The 22,925-nt window shown below is 19.8% G+C and overlaps 2 protein-coding genes across 4 annotated transcripts in view; one reads left to right on the top strand and one right to left on the bottom strand.

The window, feature by feature from the left end:
* The window catches only part of LOC122720326 (glutathione S-transferase-like), a 32,000-nt gene extending 26,615 nt beyond the window's left edge, over positions 1–5,385 (bottom strand). The window contains exon 1 of one of the 3 annotated variants that reach the window (XM_043946946.1): positions 5,276–5,385. The gene's annotated coding sequence lies outside the window, so the exon portion shown is untranslated. Of the gene's footprint in view, positions 1–5,195 lie in introns of all 3 variants that reach the window. The other 2 variants (XM_043946949.1, XM_043946950.1) reach the window with 2 other exon arrangements.
* Positions 5,386–11,402: 6,017 nt separating this feature from the next.
* Positions 11,403–22,925, top strand: part of LOC122720309 (carcinine transporter-like) — a 65,301-nt gene continuing 53,778 nt past the window's right edge. Inside the window, exon 1 of the mRNA XM_043946928.1 lies at positions 11,403–11,486. The gene's annotated coding sequence lies outside the window, so the exon portion shown is untranslated. The remainder of the gene's footprint in view (positions 11,487–22,925) is intronic.

Raw genomic sequence — 22,925 nt, 5'->3', positions numbered from 1 at the left:
AATTTAGACATATGACACTTTCGCTTTAGAATTCCAAACGAAATAAAAGGAGATATTTTATATTTGAATATTTAGTAGGATAGTTTGTTTTAATATGAAACATTTATTTTAGTTATCCATCGTCATATCGTTATCGATTTGCCAATCATGACACTGATTAGTTTATTCTACAATAAATTATCCAACGTGTCGATTGATCACGAACATGTAGTGCCTACAAAATTGGATTGCATTTCAATCTCTGTTTTATTTCATTATATTGTAATGCTCTAGTATTTGATTGCAATAAAATTATATTAAAACGAAATTTTCAATTTTTGTGTCAATTCTCGACTTGAATAAAGGATAATAATGATAAAATGATATTTTTAATTTTAAGATAAATTATATCTTTATTATGTAATTTTAAAAAGAAATTTTGACATATAATATTTGAAACTTTGAAACTTCTGAAATTTTTTGAAAATTTAAAAATTTTGTTTAAACCTTGAAATTTTTAATTTATGAAAATATTAGAGAATGTTGTAGTAATATGTAAATAACAATTTGTTTTTATTTAATTAATAATAAATCAACTGACTTTGTATTTAAATTATTGATTTATTTTAATTCGTACAATTTCATATACACAAAAAAGTGTTTATAAAGAAAAAATAAAAATAAAAATTTAATTTTTATAAAAAAGATAAATATTATTACTTAATTACTACTACTATTAATAAAAAACTTAATATTAGTACTATTAGCTTATTGTCTATTAACCTGAATTTGAAGAATTTCAAAAGCAAAGATTATTAAAATTTAAAAAATAAATAAATAAATAAATAAAAAGAAAAATAAATATTTTAAATTTCAAAATTTTACAAAGTTTCGAATTTAAAAAAAAAGTTTCGAATTTTTATAAATTTAAAAATCAAATTTTGATTTATCTATAATTTATGATAATAATAAATTGAACAGATGCTTTTCAATCTGATGAATTGTGATTCGATTCATAAATATTGGAGAAAGAAAAAATCATGGAGATCTTTATATTTCAATTCATTTTCATCTCTTTTCGAGATGGTTTTCTTATGATTCGTGATTGCTACAAAAATCTTTTACAGGTTTATCCATTCAACCTTATTCTTCGATGTTCTTTTCATTCCTCATCTTTCGAGAACAAGTAGTAAATCTTTCTCGAAAACCGTCTCCTATGATCAAATCTGCAAATTCTATCATATATCTGTGTTTATTTCTTTTTATTTTCGATCGATAAATTATTCAATACAATTACTCGATACAATTGTTCGAATTTTCATATTGAAATTACAAAAATTTAGATAAAAATTAATTGTTCTTTTTATAAATTATTGATAATTAAGGATATTGACACGTTATTTTTTTTTTTGATATCTTTATTGTATATTTAATTTTCATATATAATATTTGAATATTCAAAATTTTCATAATTTTATATTTTAAATATTTTATTCTATTATATATTTTTTTTCTATATCACACACGTACGTTTTATACAAAATGTTAATATTTTCAATAATATTATAAAAAATTTCTAGAGATCAAAAAGTTGATATACAAAAATATTAATTGAGGCTTATTAAATTACAAGCAAATTAAATTTATATTAGATGAAGTGAGATTGGAATAGAGTACTACAATGAATAATAGAGATAGAATAATTTGACTCTTTTCTGTATTTTGCTTCGTCTAATATAAATTTAAATTGTTTATAACTTAATAAATGAACTCCGATTTTGTATACTATGTTTTTATTTTATGTTTATTTTGTATTTTATGATTATTTTTACTTTTAAAATCGTTTTTCTTGTATATTTGTAAAAATATTCTATTTTGTATATTTGTATCTTTAGATTTTACATAAATATATATTTTTTGGTCATTTTATTCTATTTCAAAAGATATTTTAGATTAAAATTATCATATAAATGCACTTTTAATAGGAATTAATATTATAGAATTTTATATTAGTTAGAACTATTAGATTTAAATAAAAATATATTAGATTTATTCTACATTATTCTTTATTATTCTTTATTATTATTAAATCTTCATTATTAATAAAGCATTATTCTCTTCAAAAAACAATAATTTCAAAAATATTAAATATACTGTTATAATTCATATTATTTTTTCTAAAATATAAAACTATCATATATAAGAAATTACAATATATATATATATATATATAATATAAATATATTATATACTTTCAAATTTTTTTTATAAGCTAAGTTTGGATAGGTTTTTGACGAATGTTAACCATTATAAATTATAAATTTTTATTATCCCCGTGTCATTAATTTCACAATGCGGAAATTCATCATTGTTCGTGAAACTACGTGAAAAATATTCAGGCCAAAGAAAAGGAATAAACGTGAAAGTGGGAGAGAGGGGAAAAATAAAGAAAGAAAAATATGAGACAAATAAAAAGAAAGAAAAGCCAGTTCGTATCAGATCGGTGAGGTACATATAGATAACTTTGAAGTGAATACATGAATAAAAAATATGGCGCTACGCACATCGACCTATTTCGATTTTTTCCTTCTCAATTTTTTGACCATGAATATTAAAAGAAGAATTATTTGTGAAATGTTAGGACCAATTATCTTTATCCAGTTTTAGAAAAAATTTTAGAAAATGATTAATCGAAATATCGCATTTCCGTTCCTATTTTTCTGTCATTTATTTAAATAATTTTTAAACAAAAAAATTTCTTTTTTATTCCTATTGATAAATTAAAGAAATTAAATGATTGAAAATTCAAGTTCATAATAAAATAATATTTTTATTATCCTAATAGATATATTTATTTTTAAAATATATATATAAAATTTTTAAAAATCATGATTTATATATTCAACTTTTTTTTTGATTCATTTAAATAATTTTCGAATAAAAAAGTTTTTTTCTTATTATTATTTTTTTTTTAATAAGTTTAATAAATTAATTGAGTTACAGTTGAAAACTCAGAAAATAATTATCCTAAGAAAATAATTTTAGCACTATAATATATTCATTAACAAAATATATAAAATATAAAATGGTAAGAAATAATCAATTTATAAAATTTCGTTTTTATATTTTTATTATTTTTAAACAAAATTTTTTTATTTTTATTTATAAATTAAGTCATAATTAAAATCTCAAATTTCTAAGAAAATTCTATTTTATACAATTTATTACTATACATTTTATTTATTTATTATTTATTTATTATTAGCATACATATTATTTATTGATAAAATATATAAAAACTTATTTTTCAAATACATATATATTTTATTTTAATAGTTTAAATTTTTATCAATTAACAATAAAAAAATTTTATATAGGAAAAGAAATTTCTTGAATGTGATAAAATATTATAATACAAAGAATAATTAATTTAGAAAATCTTATTCTGATTAATTGTGAAAAAGAAAAAATTTTATTGTATTGTTTAGATTTATTTTACATTTTTATGGGATTTAAAATAATGAATATAATGGACAAATAATAATAGAAAAATATTATAAAATTAATATATAAAAATGTAAAATAATCTGCAAATTTTGAATAAAGGATATAAAAGCCATCATAAAGTAAAGATGGCCAAACAAAGAGAGAACGAAAGAGAAACTCTATTTATTTTGTATGAAATTATTATACTTAACAAGCACTGTCTTATTACTATGCTAAAGTATTAAGATAGAAATGATAAAGTATAAATGACAATTAAATATATTTTCAATAAAATATGACAACGAGTATTTTAATGTTATAATATATTTAATATTTAATATTTGTTATAATAATGTTATAATATATTTAATATTTAATACATAATATAATTTTTAATTTTTTTATTTCATATAATTTTACATATTAATTTTATATTAATTTTTATATTAATACCTTTAATATATTTTTATATTCTTAAATATTATGATATTATATTGATAAAATAGTAAAATTCATTGATTTTGAAATAAATAAAATTCTTATAATATTGAATAATATATATAATTAATATTTTTTTAATAATCTTCAAGGTCATTAGTTATATATATTACGAGAAAAAAAAATTTCTCTAAATTAATATTTTTTTGTTACAACAAATTTCAAACAAATTTCAAAATATTTTATTTTTTCTAGTTGTATCTGTTAATCAACAATAGATACAATCGATATATTCCAAAGTTTCTTTGGAAAATAAAATACAATCAAAAATAAAAACTTTTATTTCACTTTTCTATTCCGAACTTCATCCTTCATTCACCTAAAGCAACAAGTTTCATTTGAATCTCCGAAACGACAGAAAGCAAATAACGAAAAAGAAGAAAAAATCAAAAAAGCAAAATCATCAAAAACGTATGAATAAAAATTAAGACAAATTTATAGTGATTTAGTAGAAAAATGCTACTGAAAAAAGGTGATTTATGTATAAAATTTTTTTATGAATTAAAAATCCTCAATAAATTTTGTATTTAATGAATACATAATGAATTTTACAGAGTTGATTAATTATATAGGATGGATCAATTAAAAAATCTTTAAAGCGATAATATTTGATATTTTCTACATTTTTTTATCTAATTAATGTTCAAGATTATTTTTTTATTTTTCTTAAGCCCATAATTCTTCTTATTTATCAGTTAATAAAATATATATATATATATATATATAATATCGAGATGAAATTCAAAAATAAATATTCTCTTATTTAATAAAGAAAGAGATTGAATATTTCGTACTTAGATTTTAAGATATCATTCTTCATCACAAATTTTACTTTTTTTTTTAATAATTAAGCTTTATTATACTATAAGCTTTTATTATACTATAATATATATATAAAATAAACATATATATCAAAATTTAACATTTAACAAATTTAATTTAATTTTTCTTTTTTTTTATCAACATAATAATTTTCTATAAAATATACCGAATATTTAATGTAGTTGAATACTTTTGGAATTAATTAAAACACATTTAAAAAAAAAAATTATATGTCATCACCTGGAAGCTTCTTCAAAACCATATTATCGATAACAATAAAAATTTCGCTAATTTCACCGAAAATAATTTGATCATGTCCATCCTATATTTTATATATATAAATTTTTCTATTAAAATCTAACTAAATCTATAAAATCTCTCCAAGTGAAAATTTTTCTCATCGTAGATACCACCATTCTTCCGAGCTCTCGATTCGATCCAATTACCAATCACGGATTATTCCACGGAGGTTGATTCGATTCAAACTCACCGCCCAGTGTCCTCGTGCGATTAAGTTCCACTACCCTTCTGATCAGACTGGACGAACACTCGTGCAGAGCACGATTCGCACTGAGCTCGCACGCGAATCCGGACTTCCTCGTGTTCCTTTACCACTACTTGCTCGCTTCCCTCGGCTTTCTAACTGATACGTCGACCACGATGCGCAACCTCGGAATATTTATGCCACCATTACCCCCTCCGTTATCCGTTCCAACCCCGAACGAGCTCTTCGAAACGAAAATTGTTTCACGATTCGGGAGATATCCCTCTCTTTCGCCTCGTCGGTTCGTTTCTTCCATTCCGACAAATCTTTTTTTCTTATGTAAATAAACAAACTATCACGGCATCTTTAACAGGATATTTTCTTCTTTTTTAGGCGGTTAAGACTAGGAAAGATTAAATATATGAAGAGTTTGAGACGGCAATGTGTTCTATGAAGAGGATAATTTTAAGCGGAAGTAATTCTGTAAAGTTATCTTAAGGATTGATTATAAAGAAAGATTTTGCAATTGATATAGATTTGATAAAGACCAAAAAAAAGAATATTATAATTTTGGAAAAAATTTTTTCATTTTGTCAAATAGATATGTTAATTATCTTTTCTTATTTTATATTAAAAAATTATTCCTAAATTAAAAATTAGGATATATTATAGTAATATTAAAAGAGTAATAGTGAAATAAAATGAAATAAAATATAGGAATTTGAATTCTTAAATTTTAAATTTGATTATATCTTTTTATTAGATAATGTTTTGTGTTACATATCATACATGTATAAAAGATAGATTTGCGAAAAATCGTTAAAATAATGTATTTTAATATGAAGAATAATTTTAAGCAAATATTCTTGAGATTGCTTATAAAACTTTGCAATTATATAATAATATGGATTTGATAAAAGTATAAAGAGAAATTTATCGTTTCGAAAAAATATTGTTATTGATAATATTTTTTCATTTGATAAAATTTGATCGAATAAATTAGTTATCTTTTCATGTTTTATATTAAAATTATTTCTAATTTAAAAAAAAGATATGAGATTTTGGTAGTAATATAAAAAATATTTAAGAATTTGAATTTTTAAATTTTGAATATGATTATAGATAATATTTTTTCATTTAATAGTTTTATGTATATTATATATATTATAAAATATAAATATGCGAAAAATTTGAGGTCGTTAAAATAATATATTCTAATATGATAATTTTAATTCATTTCGGAGATTGTTTACAAAGAAAAAATGTTAATTCGATGGGATTTTAATGAAAAATATAAAGAGAGAATTTTAAAAATTTAAGATATTTGTAGTCGCATCACAGAATTATATATTTGGAAGCTTTCCAATATAAATTATTTTTATTCTTCTTAAAAAAGAAAATTCCAATATTTCATCAATTTTATTGCTCATTTCATTAAAACTCAAGTGACACATTGATAATTCAATAATAATTAATGACATTAATTTATGATATTCTTTTATTTTTTTTATTTCTTTTATTAACCTTTCATAAACTTTATTAACAAATTGAAAATTAATGATATTTAGAATTAAAATATAAAGGAAAATTTTAGAAATTTTAATATAATATTTTTTTATTTCATAATATTTTTATAATATTAGTATATATTTTATATCAATTCTGTTAAAACCTTAAAAAAATTTTATTCAACAAATAAAATTTTATTCTGTTTTCATATTTTTTATGATAAAAAGAACACTAACATATATATATATATATATATATTTTTATAAGTTTTTATAATATTTTTCATTTTCGCAATTTATATTTAATTTGCAAATGAAATTGTTCGTATAATCAATATTTTCATTTTTTATAAATTTTTCATAGACCATGTAGGAACTATTTAAATTACATTATTATATTATATTTAAATTACATTATGTATTAAATCAAGATTTAACTAAGCTATCAGAAGTGTTTTATTCCAAAAAACAGGAATAGATTTGTTAAAAAAATTTGTTAAATTTAATTAAATTATTTCATTAGTAATTAACAGTACATAAAGTCGATAACCGCGAAACGAATAAAATACATTGCACAAATACTTACACTCAGAGCCACCGCAGTAGAGCATCCCCGTCTATGGTCAGACGGTGCAAACAAGTGGAAAACGTGAATTAACAATAGCATCTCTATATACATTAAATCTTCATTCATCATTGTCCATTAAATTTCATACTCCTCTCATTTCTATTTACATTATTCTAAAAATATTTAACAAAATTTTCAATTATTTCAATTATTGTTAAATAAATTATCTTCTCTTCGAAATATTTTATTCCAATTTATCAAAAATAAATTCGAAAAATAAGTCATTCAAAGATAATAGTAAAGGAATTTTCATTAATATTTCAATTGCCAATCGTGAGAAAAAAATGTTAGTTCGCTTAAAAAGATGGTAGGATCCAGATGATATTCTCTCGCCATGCGTTTTCATATATAACACTATATCCATGACGTAAACGACCACGTGAATAGGGGAAGGAGGCGAGTGTACGTTAAATATTATGCTGTCACTGAGTTGGTTAATTGGTCAGAGCAAGCCAGTTAGTTTCATTATGTTACCTCCATCTTCGTAGGTTTCGCACAATAGAGACCTCTTTCAGTATCGGGGCCACTAAGCTTGCGTGTATTGTAGAGTCTCTTTATGACTACAAGACGTTCTCATAAAGAATTCGATCACTGCCCAGATCTATTATTTTTTCCTTTTTATAATACTTAGATTAAACAATTATGTTTAGTAACTAATAATATATACTATCGAATAAAAAATTTAAATTTTTCTTTTTTCTTTTCATATTGATTTTTATTTTGAATTTTATTATTAATTTATAATTAATGTTATAGATTATCAATAAAATTTTCAGAAAGTCCGAGGTCAAGTTTTTGATGAAAGAAGTTTAATTATTATTAATATTAATTAATATTTTTTAAAAGAAGTTTTAATCTTTTAATTTTTTAAGTATTTAGATTTTATGTAATTTTATGTAATTCAAAATTTTTTAACTAATATATCTATGTATGTTTTATTTAGAATGAATTATAATTTTCTATGTAACTATATTTTGTGTAACTATAATGATTGTCTTAGCTATAATATATTTTTCGAAATATATAGTTTAGCCTTTTTAACAAACACAAATAATTTCTTAGATTTCAATTTTAATATTTTTCAATATTTTGTCATAATTTTGTTTAATTTCATGTGACTTAAGTGAATTATTAAGGAAAGATAATTTAGAAAAGGATAATTTTTTTCTGTTTTGTATTATTATTATTATTATTTAAAATATATCAATAAATATTAAATAAATTAAATAATAATTTTGAAATATCTAAACAAGATAATATATATGTTTATTTTTTTTTATTTAAAAATATCAAAAGTTCTTTTATTTCTTAAAAGTAAAAACGAAATTAGAATATAAAATTAGAAGTCTATAAGAATTTTGAGATAATTGTATTAATACTTTTTTTAATATACAATGAAAATTTATATCATATAACAATAACATCAATTTTTTAAACTAAAATATTAATTTTATACTAATTAATTTTCTTAACGTTTCTACATGATTCATCAATATTTTGAATAATTTATCAATGATTTTCTTGTACCAAATCTCAATAAATGCAAATTTTGAATTATGTCACTCTTGCAACGATATACTTGATATAATTATGGATACATACAAATTAAAGCAATTAATTATTATGTGTACATTATCTATATGAAAATATTTATTACTTAATGTCCACTATTGTATCAAATCGTTTATAATATGAATAATCGGATGAATTTGATTAAATATCAATATTATTAAATCTCATGAAAGAACTGATACGTATTATTGAAATTATTATATGTATAAAATATATTATTGAAACATATTTATTTAATATTATTTATTTAAATATTATTTATCAAACATTGTTATTATTATTATATCATGAAATACAATATACATATGAATTACAGAATGATAAATAAAAAAATAACATATAAATTTCACAAGTTCAAATAAAAAATATTTTCTCTTACATGTACGATGAATATTAATATTTATAAAAAAGTTCTATTTGATACTTATTTTACATTATATACATACAATTTTTCGATTCTATTTTCTGTCCTCTCTCACACCTCTTTTTCAATATACAACTAAACTAGTCCATCTTCCATTTCCTTCTCCGACTTGTAAACTGTTTCCGAGTTTCTTTCTGAACTTTTTTATCGCATAACTTTCTCCAATTCGATCCTTTTTTTCGATCAAATCTTTTTTTTCGAACAAAAAAATTTTCATCCTGATAACGATCATTTTTTTTATTCAAATATTATTATATGTAATAATACTATTGTAAAATGATAATAAACACAATTACACAATGCTTTAATTCGATATATTTGACACATAAATTTTGTTAATTTCAATGTTATTCGTTGTTGGCTTTATAAAGAACTTCAATTTTTTATATCTTAAAATTATAAATATTTTTGATTTATGATTCAAAAATTACGAGACTCAAGTATTTATTCATTTCTAAATCTCATGATAAAAAAAAACGAACAATTGAAAGTTCATCTCATTTAATTTATTTCATATTCATTTGATGTTTACAAAAATTTCAAATGATATATTTATAATAGTAAAATAATCTATTATTATATGTTTTTCAGGCGTATTACATTTTTTTTAATTAAGAAAACTAATTAAGAACTAATTAACTAATTAAGAAAACTATTTCATTGTGTTATTTAATACAAATTATTCTTAATAAATTAATATCAAAATTTAACTCTTATTTTTGCGTAATAATAATAAATCAAGAATTACAAGACTATATAAATGTCTAATGATAATTAATTCTAATTTAAATTTCAAAGTAATTCCAAGGCTTAATAATATATTATACATGTATTTCAAAATGCATAATTCAATTTTGTATGAATTAATAGAATATCAAATCCATTACAACCTATAAAAGATTTATTTCAAAGACTAGAAAAATTAAATTACTATAATTTCATTAATATTATTTTAAATTCATTCAATAATTTTTGTTTTTTTTTTCAAAAACATATGTACTATTTTGAATTGTGTCATTTTTGAAATACATATATAATATATAAATATGTAATACATGATATTAATACAAAATATAAATTTAATTAAAATATAAATTTAATATTCTTTATATTATGAACATTTTTAGAGAATCGATTCTAGAGACTTAAACAAATAAAAATTAATGTACAAAAATATTATAATGTACAAAATATTATTTATTAAATTATACGTAATTTAAGTTAATTTAAGTTAATTTAAGTTAATTTAAGTTTGCATTTGATGAAGCAAATCAGAAATAAAATAAGATAGCTCCATCTTCATCACATTGCTGTCTTATTTTATTTTCGTTTCGCTTCTAATGCATACATTATTTGCTTATAAGTTAATAAAAACTATTTAATAAAGAAAATGTAATTTAAAGAATTCATAAATAAATATATAAATAATAAAAATAATATTTAATAATATTTAATAAATAATCCCTAACATTTTTATATACTTTTATATTTGTTTTAATGTCTAGAATCGACTATCCAAATCCAAATCACGAATATATTTATTTATAAAAGATGTTTCTATTTATAAGAAAGAAGAATAAGTTTTTTTTTAAACTTTTTTTTTGAGTAAATTTGAAAATTTTTATAATATATTAACATTTTTTTATATTTAAAGCAATATCTTAATAATAATTGGTATACAATATATTAAAACAAAAATCTTATGTATATTTTATTTCTATATTTTTACAAGATGGAAATAAGTAAATAAAGATAAAAATGTGAACAAAATTCACAAGACGGAAAAATAAGAAGTGCGTGCACGATAATTACAGTTATCTCAAAGGATCGTTGAGGGCATCGTTAATGACCCACACTAAGTGATGAAGAATTGCACGGTGGCACGCTCTCCGCGTACCCTGATCAAATGCAGGGCCTCTAAAATGTTGGACTATTACGCGTTCACAAGTTTTGTTATCGTTGCCAGAGTGAGGTGACAGAGAGCTTTAGTGCAAGGTTAGTCGGTGATGAGTGAAGTGCCAATCCTCTATGCGGCCATTGTTCTTCGGTAGCGGCTAGGACCAGAAGGATTTCAATTGAATTCCTGTGAGTACGTTCAGTACTTTGATCAACTTGCATGGGATATTTCTCAAAATTAAACTTAGTTGCTAAATAAGTTTGATTTCTGTTCTAAAATCTAGATTTTTAATTTCTTCAGTATATACGATTATAATCACATCGAAAAGATGACATTTTTTTTTAAGTTTGATAAATTTTTTTAAGAAAATTCATTTAAAATCTTTATACCTTCATTTCTTTAAGATTTATTAATTTTTGTTAAATTAATGATAATTTTTTTTGTGATTTAATATATTTCATTATACATTATATATTTCAACATATTCTTTTAATTTGTAAGTAAATTTAATAAAAATATACATCTATTTAGTGGCTATAAAAATTATAAACAAATTTTGGAAATTATGAACTTTGATGAACTGTGAATCTCAATTGAAATATTTGATTTGTAATGAATTAAATTATAATGTGAAAAAATATATGTTATTATATAAAATAAAATTAAAAAAAAATTTTGAATATCAGCTTGATAAAGTACATCACAAAAGCTTATAATTTTTTTTTTTTAAGATTTCTAAAAGAATGGCTGAAGAATTGTTAAATCTTTATTATTGAAATATTTAGAAGAAATTGTTGGTTTAATGCTTTGTAGAAATAATTAATATACTCTCTTTTTTCATTCAATTTTAATTAAATAATGATGTTCAATTGAAACATGCAGAGAAAAATCTAATAATTTAATTTTGAAAATTCGAAGCAAAAGAGAAATATGTAATCAGATACATAGGAACATCTTTTATATTATAGAAAGTTTTATCGATTTAATTTTAGATTACAAATATTATTTTTACTCTCAAAAACTATCATAAACAGATTTCATTTTTATGATATGATATTTCTTATATTCCTTATCTCTGATTAGTAATCTATCATTTCTGATATGGTGAATCAAAAATATTATTTATAATAAATGTGATAAATAAATGCTCTTTTTTTTATAAAATATGAATTATCTAAGATTAAAAACTAAGATTTAAAAAATGCCAACAAATTTATAAAACAATTGTTCAGAATTATATTGCAAAACTATATTGAAAGATTATCAAAGATCAATCAATTTAAAGAAAAAAACTCTTCGATCAAATATTAAATACAGAAAACAACTTATTTTCTAATTATAAAGTATTAAGCAATTCTTATTTTAAAAAATCCCAATAATTTAAAAAGACTCCAAAAAAACTTTTTAATTAATATTATTTAAATCTAAAAAATAATATTTTATTCATTTATCTCAAATTCTAATCAAATCTATATCTATACAATTTTCAAAAGAACTTTTTTTTAATAATTTTTGTATTATCATTTGTCAATAATTATTTTGAATTCAAACAAAACTTCATGTCGAATCAGATCTAGCGAATGAAAGCCAAAATTGTATGTTTCGCATTCGAGATCGTGATTTCCAAGTAAATCGATATATTTTGAAAAACAAGGAAGTCCACACGAAACGGGACAACACAAAATAAATTGAGAAGATTAATAGCAATCATAAGATAGATCGGGTTATACCATTGTTTGACCGTCGTCCCTTCTAAACTTCGAAACTGGGTTGCATAACGCGGTTGAGGCACCGGTTTAACCCTATAACAGGTTAAAGTTTCATCGATGCATGATGAAAGAAAATTTGAACAAAGATTAAGTTTATTACTGCACATTGATTACGACGGGAATTAACACGGGATGTTGGAATTGCATCGGGTTCGTTAATTTGCGATAATCGTACAAGGATGCTCATCAAAGAGGCACGAGGGAAATTTCGAGGCCTCGAAGCGAGATCGAGGAAGTCGATGAATTTCTTTAGCAAAAAATTCATGATAATTATTTGCAAAAACGTATTATTTTTCGATTTTGATGATTTTTTAATATGTTATCAAGATCATCATCCTTAATATAATTATATTATAATTATATTATGAAGATTTTACGTGGCAGTTATTATTAAAAAATTATTAACAAAAATATTTCTTCAAAACAGTTTAGATTAGATTAGTTTCAAATAGATTTATTATTATAAAAAATTATTCATCTTATGGTAGCAAGATTAAAAAATTTAACCTAAACCTAATACAAGTTTCTAGTTTCTAGTTTCTAGTTATGATTTATATTGAATTTTTTTGAATTAAATTATTTTAAATTAAGTAATAATTTTTTCAATAATAACCTAATATATTTTAATATAAATACAATAAATTGTTTTTATTAACTTTTTAATAAATCACAATCGCGAAGTTTAAGCTTCATAATACTATTCAATATGATGATTTTGATAGCATATTAAAAAATAATAGAAATTGAGTAATATCTTTTTGTAAATATTTTATTAATTATTATCAAATTTGTTCAATTATTATGATATAGATATTAAAACAATTATCTATTGTTTTTTATAATTTTAATTTTTTGTTAATTCAATTGTTCAAAGATACTGGAAATTTCAAGATCTTGAAGTGAAAATCGAAAAAATTAATAAATAAAAAGTTTATTACGATAAGTTTATTAGGTTACGATATAAATTTTATTAAGTTACGATAAGTTTACGATATATAATAGAATATTAATTATTTTAAATTTTTAATCTTAAATTTGTTTTTTTTCAAAAATGTTTTTATATAATATAATAAATAAAAATGTTCGAAGTCTCAAAATTTCTTGAGGAAAAAGATCTATGAAAAAGAATTGAATTTGAATCTATATGCAGAATTTCGTTTATCTAAAATTCATTTATCGAAGTGAAAATTTCATCATTGATTAAATAAACTCTATCTAAAATCTTGTTATCTAAACTAATGTCGAATGTCATGATTATAATGGATTCTGATACTATATACTATTTGAAATAATATATCAGTATTACGTCTTTTGATCCAATAAAGCGACTGGTCCAATTATCTGGAGTATATAATAAATATTTCATATATAATAGTTAAAATTATTAATAAATGAATAATATTATAATATTATTATAAATAAATAAACAATAAAATGTTCATTTGTGTATATTTAGAATAATATAATAGATTATTTTAATTAATATAATATTTAGAATAATATAATCAAATATGTGTATATTCTTTAACATATGTGTATATTCTTCACGCAGAATTATTTTTATTTTCTGTCAATAGTATATAAAATTTAATTAAAATCTAATTAAAATTTACAATACACTAGAAAAAATGAATATTAAAGATATATTTTATATAAATTATATACAATTTATATAAAATTTATTATTTATTTAAAAACTATATTTTCATATTTTTCTCAAATTTTAATTAGTTATTGATAAAGGAGTTTACTATATTTTTTTGACTAATTGTTTGTAAGAATAGAATCAACGTAATCGTAATAATAATTTATGAATTAAAATTAAGAATAAAATTTTTTATCACAATTCCACAATCATTATTAATTATTATACAAGAAAGTCGGAAATCATACATATATATTATATAATAATATATATAATATGATATTCGATAAATTATTTATTGTTTTAAAATATCGAAGCATTTTTCCCAATATCAGTTTCTTTTTATTAGTTTCTTTTTAGCATGTAAACATTCTAATATATTAATGCGATTCATTACTTTTTTTGAATTCGAAAATATGTATTACATAACTATAGAGAATTATTCGGCGAGGTGTGATTAAACAAAATGTCATCAAAAAATAGATATATAGTGAATCTGCAAACCAAATCATACACAAATATCGTTTCATGTAATAATTTTATTTTTTATGCACATTATCCTTTTCTGCATAATTACTGAAAATATATTTACTTATAATGTAAAATTACTTAATATTTAATAATAAATTTTTATTTATTTATAAATAATTTTTGATAAACGATAATAAAAACATGAAATCATGGCAAAATAAATACTAATAGAAATTCTCCTATATATTTTTATGCGCGATATATAAATACAATTTTATTAAAAATTAATCAACTAATATCTTATGCAATAATAAATGAGAAGAAATTTTCTTATTTCTATATATTTCATTTCTTATTTTCTAGATTAAAGTTGTCCAAATATATAATATATTGTCCCAGTTAAGAGAAGAAAATTATAATTGGATATTTATTCGATTGGGTTGTCTTCTTTAAATTTTGTCCCAAATAAACGGCTGTGTATCAGTGGTGCAAATATAAATATATAAATTTACTGTGAATGAAAATTGAAAAATAATACAATAACGTACTACATAATTCAAAAAATATGCTATCTGAATATGTTATATGTCTCTAGTTATATGAAGAAAAAATTAAAACTAATACGATTAACCAGCTCCTATTATATTTGTGTAGCTAGCTGATTATATCGCTATCTTTGCCAAAGATGCCAAAAATATAAATTCTTTGTTTGAGTAAAGAATACATAGGAAGAATATTATTTTTTTATAATACTTCAATTCATAATGATAAAATAATATTCTATAATCTCAAATTGAATTCCGAATAAATATTGGCATTTCAAAAATATTAATCTCAATAATTATAATTTAATGTCTCCTTATGTTTACATTTAAAATATAAACTTGAATAAGTTATTGAATTACATATTCGTATCATTCGTATATGATAAAAGGATAAATGGATGATATAAATTGTTTCTCATCAATTTTATACAAGTGGTGTTTTATTAAAAATGATGTCTTAATGAATGATTAATAGAACAAATGAATATGATAGACGAAAATTATAAAAGAAAGAAAAATTTTTGCATATTATAAATTATCGTTTTAATGAATCTAAGAATTTTTAACTCATTGCATTTAAGATTAAATTTTTTAATTTATGATAGATTTAAATGATGTAATTTATTTTTTCTTATATTCATAATATTTTTGTTTATTTATTTTTTTTTCTATTTTTTAACATTTCTTATGACAAACAAAGTAATAAAATTCTGTGACAATAAAAATATTTATTTATTTATTATTGTTGTTTTAAACCAAATATATAACATAATCGATTTTAATGTACAATATTTTATTTATAATTAACATGTTTTCAGCAAAAAATATATTATACATTGTTATTAATTTGACAAGAAAGTATAGAGGTTTAATTTAGAAAAAAAAATAATATATTTTTCCATTTTTTTTAAAATGGAAATAATATAATTAATATACATTAAATAATTTTATTAAATATTTAATAGAAGAAAGGAATTTTTTTAAATAATCTTTCTAAATTTCAGTTATTTATAATACTTTATAAATAAAATTAAAATTAAAAATTAAATGAAATATTATTTAGAATATTTAGAATAATTATATAATTTTTTTCCAACATAAACTAATTAAAAATTGCTTATATAGAATATTTTTAATTAAAAAATTTTTTTATAAAATAAATACTTTTTATAAAATAGAAGATATATATATAGTAATTATAATGCAATATAGTATATAATGTAATGTATATAAGTTAGCTGTAATATAAGTTATAATGTAAAAAAAGAAAACTTTGAACAATTCTTTATAAAAATTAATTTTAATATAATATGAAAAGTTGAGAAAGATTTTAATTAAGATCAAAAATATTTAAAGTTATATATATCTATCACTTATATGTATAGAGATCAAATGTTATTATTTTAATTAATCTTATATAATTTCCCTACAGCAAATTTTTTCTTAAGATTATTATTTAATAAAAAAGTACATTTTTAACATTAATAATAATTTCGATAAAAAGAAAAAATTCAATCTCAGAAAATTCAATGGTTTAAAGAATTCTATTCATGAATAATATTTTATAATTCGAATATGTTATTCATAAAAAAAAAGACATATTTTTTTGATAAATTTTTTTTATTCACTAATCATCGTTTATATAAATTCCAAATCAACTGTTCAATTTTCTCAACATTCGCCTTTAATTTATCAAAAAGAATTACAACATAATAATTCATTCTAGTCAATAAATAAAATAAATGGCATGCAAAATAATAAGCATTAAGAAAGAGAATATAAAAAAAAAACAAATTTATATATCACATATTCATAAAAACACATTCATCTGAAGATTTATTAAATGAGAGATTATTGTCATATTTGTGGCTGATATTCGCGACGAATACAAAGAGACAAATTCCGCATTTAGATTAAATGTTCGAAAACGTCAAATATTTCGATACAATTTATCCTTTGATTATACATGTAATTTTATTCGCGTTTCAAATTTCCACTTGAAACCGCTTTGAAATCTTATTCCGAAACCAGTTTTGAAACCGATGTTCCATCGATAAATGGCGGATGAATAATCATACGTATGTTATATGTCATAAATGTTCGATCGTGCAATTCTTCTCCAATCCTTCTTCAATTGACATCATTTCAATCCATAGTTTATTTTTGATCAATAATTTGACACAGAAAGTCGGGGACGCTATAAATCAATTCGTTTGACACATCGATAGATCGATTTTAAAGCAAGCTTTAAAATAAATTTACGCATTGTTAGATTTACGTCAAGTGATAATTTGCCAGAAATCGAGGATAGCGATGTCGTAAGTTTGTCACGTGCCAGAGTATATTTATTGTTTTAAATGACACGAATGATACGAATCTTTATAATCTTTATAATCTGAAATGTTCCATCTTATCTTTTCAATAATTTGAAAAAATTATTGAAAAGAAGTATGTAATATTATTTAATTTAATTATTTAATATTTTATTTAAAATTCAAATTAATGATTTATATATATGATATATATGATCAATTATATGATTTATAATTTTGAGACGTTTAAGATTCTAGAGAATATTAAGTATAAATAATATCGTTGAAAAATTGCTTTGCAATATATAATAAACAAAAATGTTTTTTAGTAATGTAAAATATATCAAATTCTAGTTTTTTTATTCTTTTTTTAATAATTTTTATATATCAATATGTTCAATACATAAAAGGAATTATATAGATTTATCAAAATTATATTTAAACTTGAAAATTTTTTTTTTCTTATTTATAGAGCTATAATATTGAAAAAATATATATTTATATTTTATAAATTTTATGTTTAAGAATATTATGTTATAGAATAAAAAATAATATAAGGACAATGCTTTGTTTTTAATAAAAAATAATAAAAATAAAAAATAAAAATAATAACAAAAAGAATATAATAGATTAAAAATCATAATATAATATAATATAAGATAAATATAAATATAATATAATAGATTTAATAAAAAAAATAATAGAGCTTTAAAAAATTAGATTTTTTTTAAATATCAATACTTTCTCTATATATACTATATATTGAAAATAATAAATTATGTGTAATATAATATTAAAATATATTTAAATTATAATATATATATATATATATAAGATATTAATTGAACAGAAAACAAAAGATAACATTTATAATTTACATATTACTATTATATATTATTTACATATTATCTTAATAATGAAAAAAGGATTAATAAATTTTTATATTTTAATTTTAAATTTCTTATAACTGTTAAATATATTTAATATATTTATATTTAATATATTTAATATATTTAAATATATTTAACAGTTATAAGAAATTTAAAATTAAAATATAAAAATTTATTAATCCTTTTTTCATTATTATATATTTAATATATATTTAATATTACATACATTAAATATATTTAATATATTTAAATATATTTAACAGTTATAAGAAATTTTATTTATTTAATTTATTTCTATTTTATTCACAAAGTGAATAGACAGTTTTATTTTTTAAATAAAACTATTGCATTACTAATTTTAAATGCACATTAGCAATTACATAATACAATTTGTAAATTATAAAAATATGATAATTTCTAGAGAAAGAATTTTTTTCGTTTAATTTTTCTATATCTAAATCAATTATTGTAATTCAATATATTTGCAATTCAAAGATCATAGATACAATATAAAAATATAAATTATAAAAATATTATAATTGAAAAAAGAATATTATCGACTTGTATTTTTCATTTCATTATTCCAAAGTTTTTCATTTAATTTCGACATTTTTATTTTATTTCTAAGATATATGATAGATTTTATTAAGCCAGAATTCGTAGTACAATCAGGATCTATTAATATCTATATATATATCTATTATATATCTATTATATCTATATATATATATATCTATATATATCTATTATAATCTAGCAACGTGATTAGTTATAATACTGATTACTTTATTACGCAACTCTTTTTTTTCTTTTTTCATTTTACTTGTCAATCGAATTCTTTATAACTGAGAAATAATGTTCGATATACTTGAGAATTTAAACGTTATATATCTTGAATATTAGTCTCGATGATGTTTAATAGTTAGTTCATTTTATGATGATGAAATCAATTCGATGGAAAAAGAATTATGGCGGCGTAAACGTATGGGAGGCGGATCATTTGTTTCGCGTGATTAACTACAGTAATGGTGACAGATGTAACTAATCGTTATATGTTCTCTGTTCTTAGAAGAATGGAAATAATTTTAGTTAGAAAAAATTTGAGATATATTCATTTTCCAATATTATTTTATAAATGAATCATTCGAGTTTAATATAGTGAATTTGAAGACATTCGAGGAATTCTTCAAATATTTCTAAATATGAATATTTTGTAAGTAATTATATAATAAATAAATATAATAAATAACTAAAAATGTTTGATACTTTTTTTTTTATATTGATTATTTTAAAAATGAAAAATAGAAATGGAAATATGATTTCAAAAATTTGCAAAAAATTAAAATAGTAAATTAAAGTTTAACATTATAAGATTATAAAATTGCTTTTAAAGGAAAAAAAAAGCATAAAAATTATTAAGTTTTTTCAATTTATAACCAGTTAATATCAAATAACTATAACCATATCATCAACAAAATAAGACAAAAGTTATATATGTATAACAATATTACAAAATCTTACAATTATTTTCTGTTTGAATATAAATTACAAACCGTATAGAAATTATTCTTAATTCATAAATTATTTGTTTACATTTAAACAGAAAACATTGCTTCTGCGATTCTGAACAAATGATAAATTTCTTTATTACAAAACATAGATTAAAATCATTCTAAATAAGAAGAAAATAGTATTACAAGAATAACTGCCACTTGATCTCAGGTGTGCTCAGTTTGCTTTTACATTGATTCTTTATAGATTGGCTGACGTCTTAATGATGACGTTAGCTCGATAATCGACATCACTCTTACTTTTTGAATGGTATAGAGTATCGTAGCGTTTCCTATTCGATGAGATTGTCTTCTCAAGGTACTACAATAAACTGGGAAATTAGATTTTTATTTCGTAAATGGAGATTTAACTGTAACACGAGAATTCCATGACGATGACTCTTTGTCTTTTTAGAGTAAAAAGAGTATTTATATATTTATTCGTAAAGAATATTTATTTATGTACAGAAAAAATTTGAATTTTATATATATTATCGTTGACAACAAATTTTTAATTAAATGCCATACGAGATTCATTAAAAATAGTCTAATTTTTGAAATGTAAAATATTATGTAATATAGAAAAAAATAAAATAATAATTTTTAAATTTTGCGTATTATAAAGAAAAACATGATGAAAAAAAAATTGCAAAAAATATCAGATTGATAGAAAATAAATATTATTTTTTAAAATATTTTCTAATATTTTATGACATTTTTATCCATATGTAATAATTTTTAAATTATTAATTTATATTTATTAAAATAAATATTATAATTTTTATTAAAATAAAAAATCAAATAATGTTTTGGTTTTTTACTGTTTTAATAAAAATATAGTTAAAAGCTTTGATTTTTTATTTTTTTAATAATACTAATTATTTTTAATTATTATATTTTACTAGTTTCTTAATAAAGAAAGATTTATATTATTGTTTTTTTCTTTTTTATTTTAACATTTTATATTAAATCGATTTAATATTTTTATGCACTTGATATTTATATCATTGCATTTTACATTTCAAAAATTACAATCAATTTTTATAAATTTCATATATTTGTTAATAATAGTTTTAACAATAATACTTTGGAATATATAATATACCTTACAATTTTTCAATTAAAAGAAAATCTTTTTTAATTTTTCTTAAATAATTTATTAATAGTTATATACATTCAAACGATTTATCAATTCGAAAAAAAATTTTTTTTAAAATTTATTAAAAATTTATAAAATTTTTCTATAAATCCATAAATCAAAATTAAAATTAATAAACACATAAATTAATAAAAATATAATCAAATATAATTCAATTCAATAATGTTTTGCAACAATATTTATAAATTTTTTTCAATGCTAAAAGTCAGAAATAGAACTTAATGAAAGAATAAAATATCTCGAAAATCATTCGAAAAAATAAAGCATTGACTATTAAACGTATTTCATTGGAGAAGTATATTTTCTTTCTTTATGATATTAGGGGATCGAAAGGAAAAATGCAATATAGAGAGCAAGAGGGTAAAATTAGGAAGAACGCCGTCGGATGTTTACAATGAATACCGGTTTCGATAAATCTGGTCTCTGGTACATTCGAAATTGCTTTTCGAGGATCGCTTCCTAGCGGATGCAATTAAAGAGGATCATTGTACGATCGTAATAAAATCTTTACAGTGTTTCCGGTGATGAAAGAATCCGTTAGTTTCACGTAGTCATTCGAAACTGCAAGAAAATACCCTTGAAATCTTACATCCTCGATAACAAACTTCTAATAATTCTTTTAATTAATCCAAGATCGAATCTCGACTTCGATTAGGATTTTGATAATTATGTATATTTAATGATATAAATGATTAGAGATGAATAGAATACTATGAGCACGATATGTAAGGGATGAAAAAGAAAAAATTATAATGTAGGCAAAATTTATTAAAGAATTAAAATTATATTTTTATTGAGTCTTAATTTTTTAAGCGATAAATGACGATAAGCGATAAATGGATTTGTGATGACTTTTTTATACTCTATACTAAAAAATATAAGATAAATATAAAATTACGTAGCTTTGTAAAATTATTTTTTCAAAAATTATATTATATTATATATATTATATATTATATATATATATTATATTATATATTATATATATATTATATTATATTAAATTATATTACTATTGATTAATTTAATTATATTATTTATATATATGTATCATTATATGTATATAAAGATAATATATATATATATATACTATGCTATATTGTATAATATTATATTAATATTCTATGTTTGTATTTTGTTTTCATATTGTTCATATTTCATCATAACATAACATTTTATCATTTAATATATTAAATATATTAATAATATATTATATAATATATTAATATATTACATCAACATGTTATATAGAAATAATTACTTATTACAAATAGAAATATTTTAAC

Source organism: Apis laboriosa, unplaced genomic scaffold (genome assembly GCF_014066325.1).
Source record: "Apis laboriosa isolate Shangri-la unplaced genomic scaffold, ASM1406632v1 scaffold125_cov141, whole genome shotgun sequence".
Classification (NCBI taxonomy): Eukaryota; Metazoa; Arthropoda; class Insecta; order Hymenoptera; family Apidae; genus Apis; species Apis laboriosa.
This window is presented reverse-complemented; position numbering and strand designations above follow the sequence as displayed.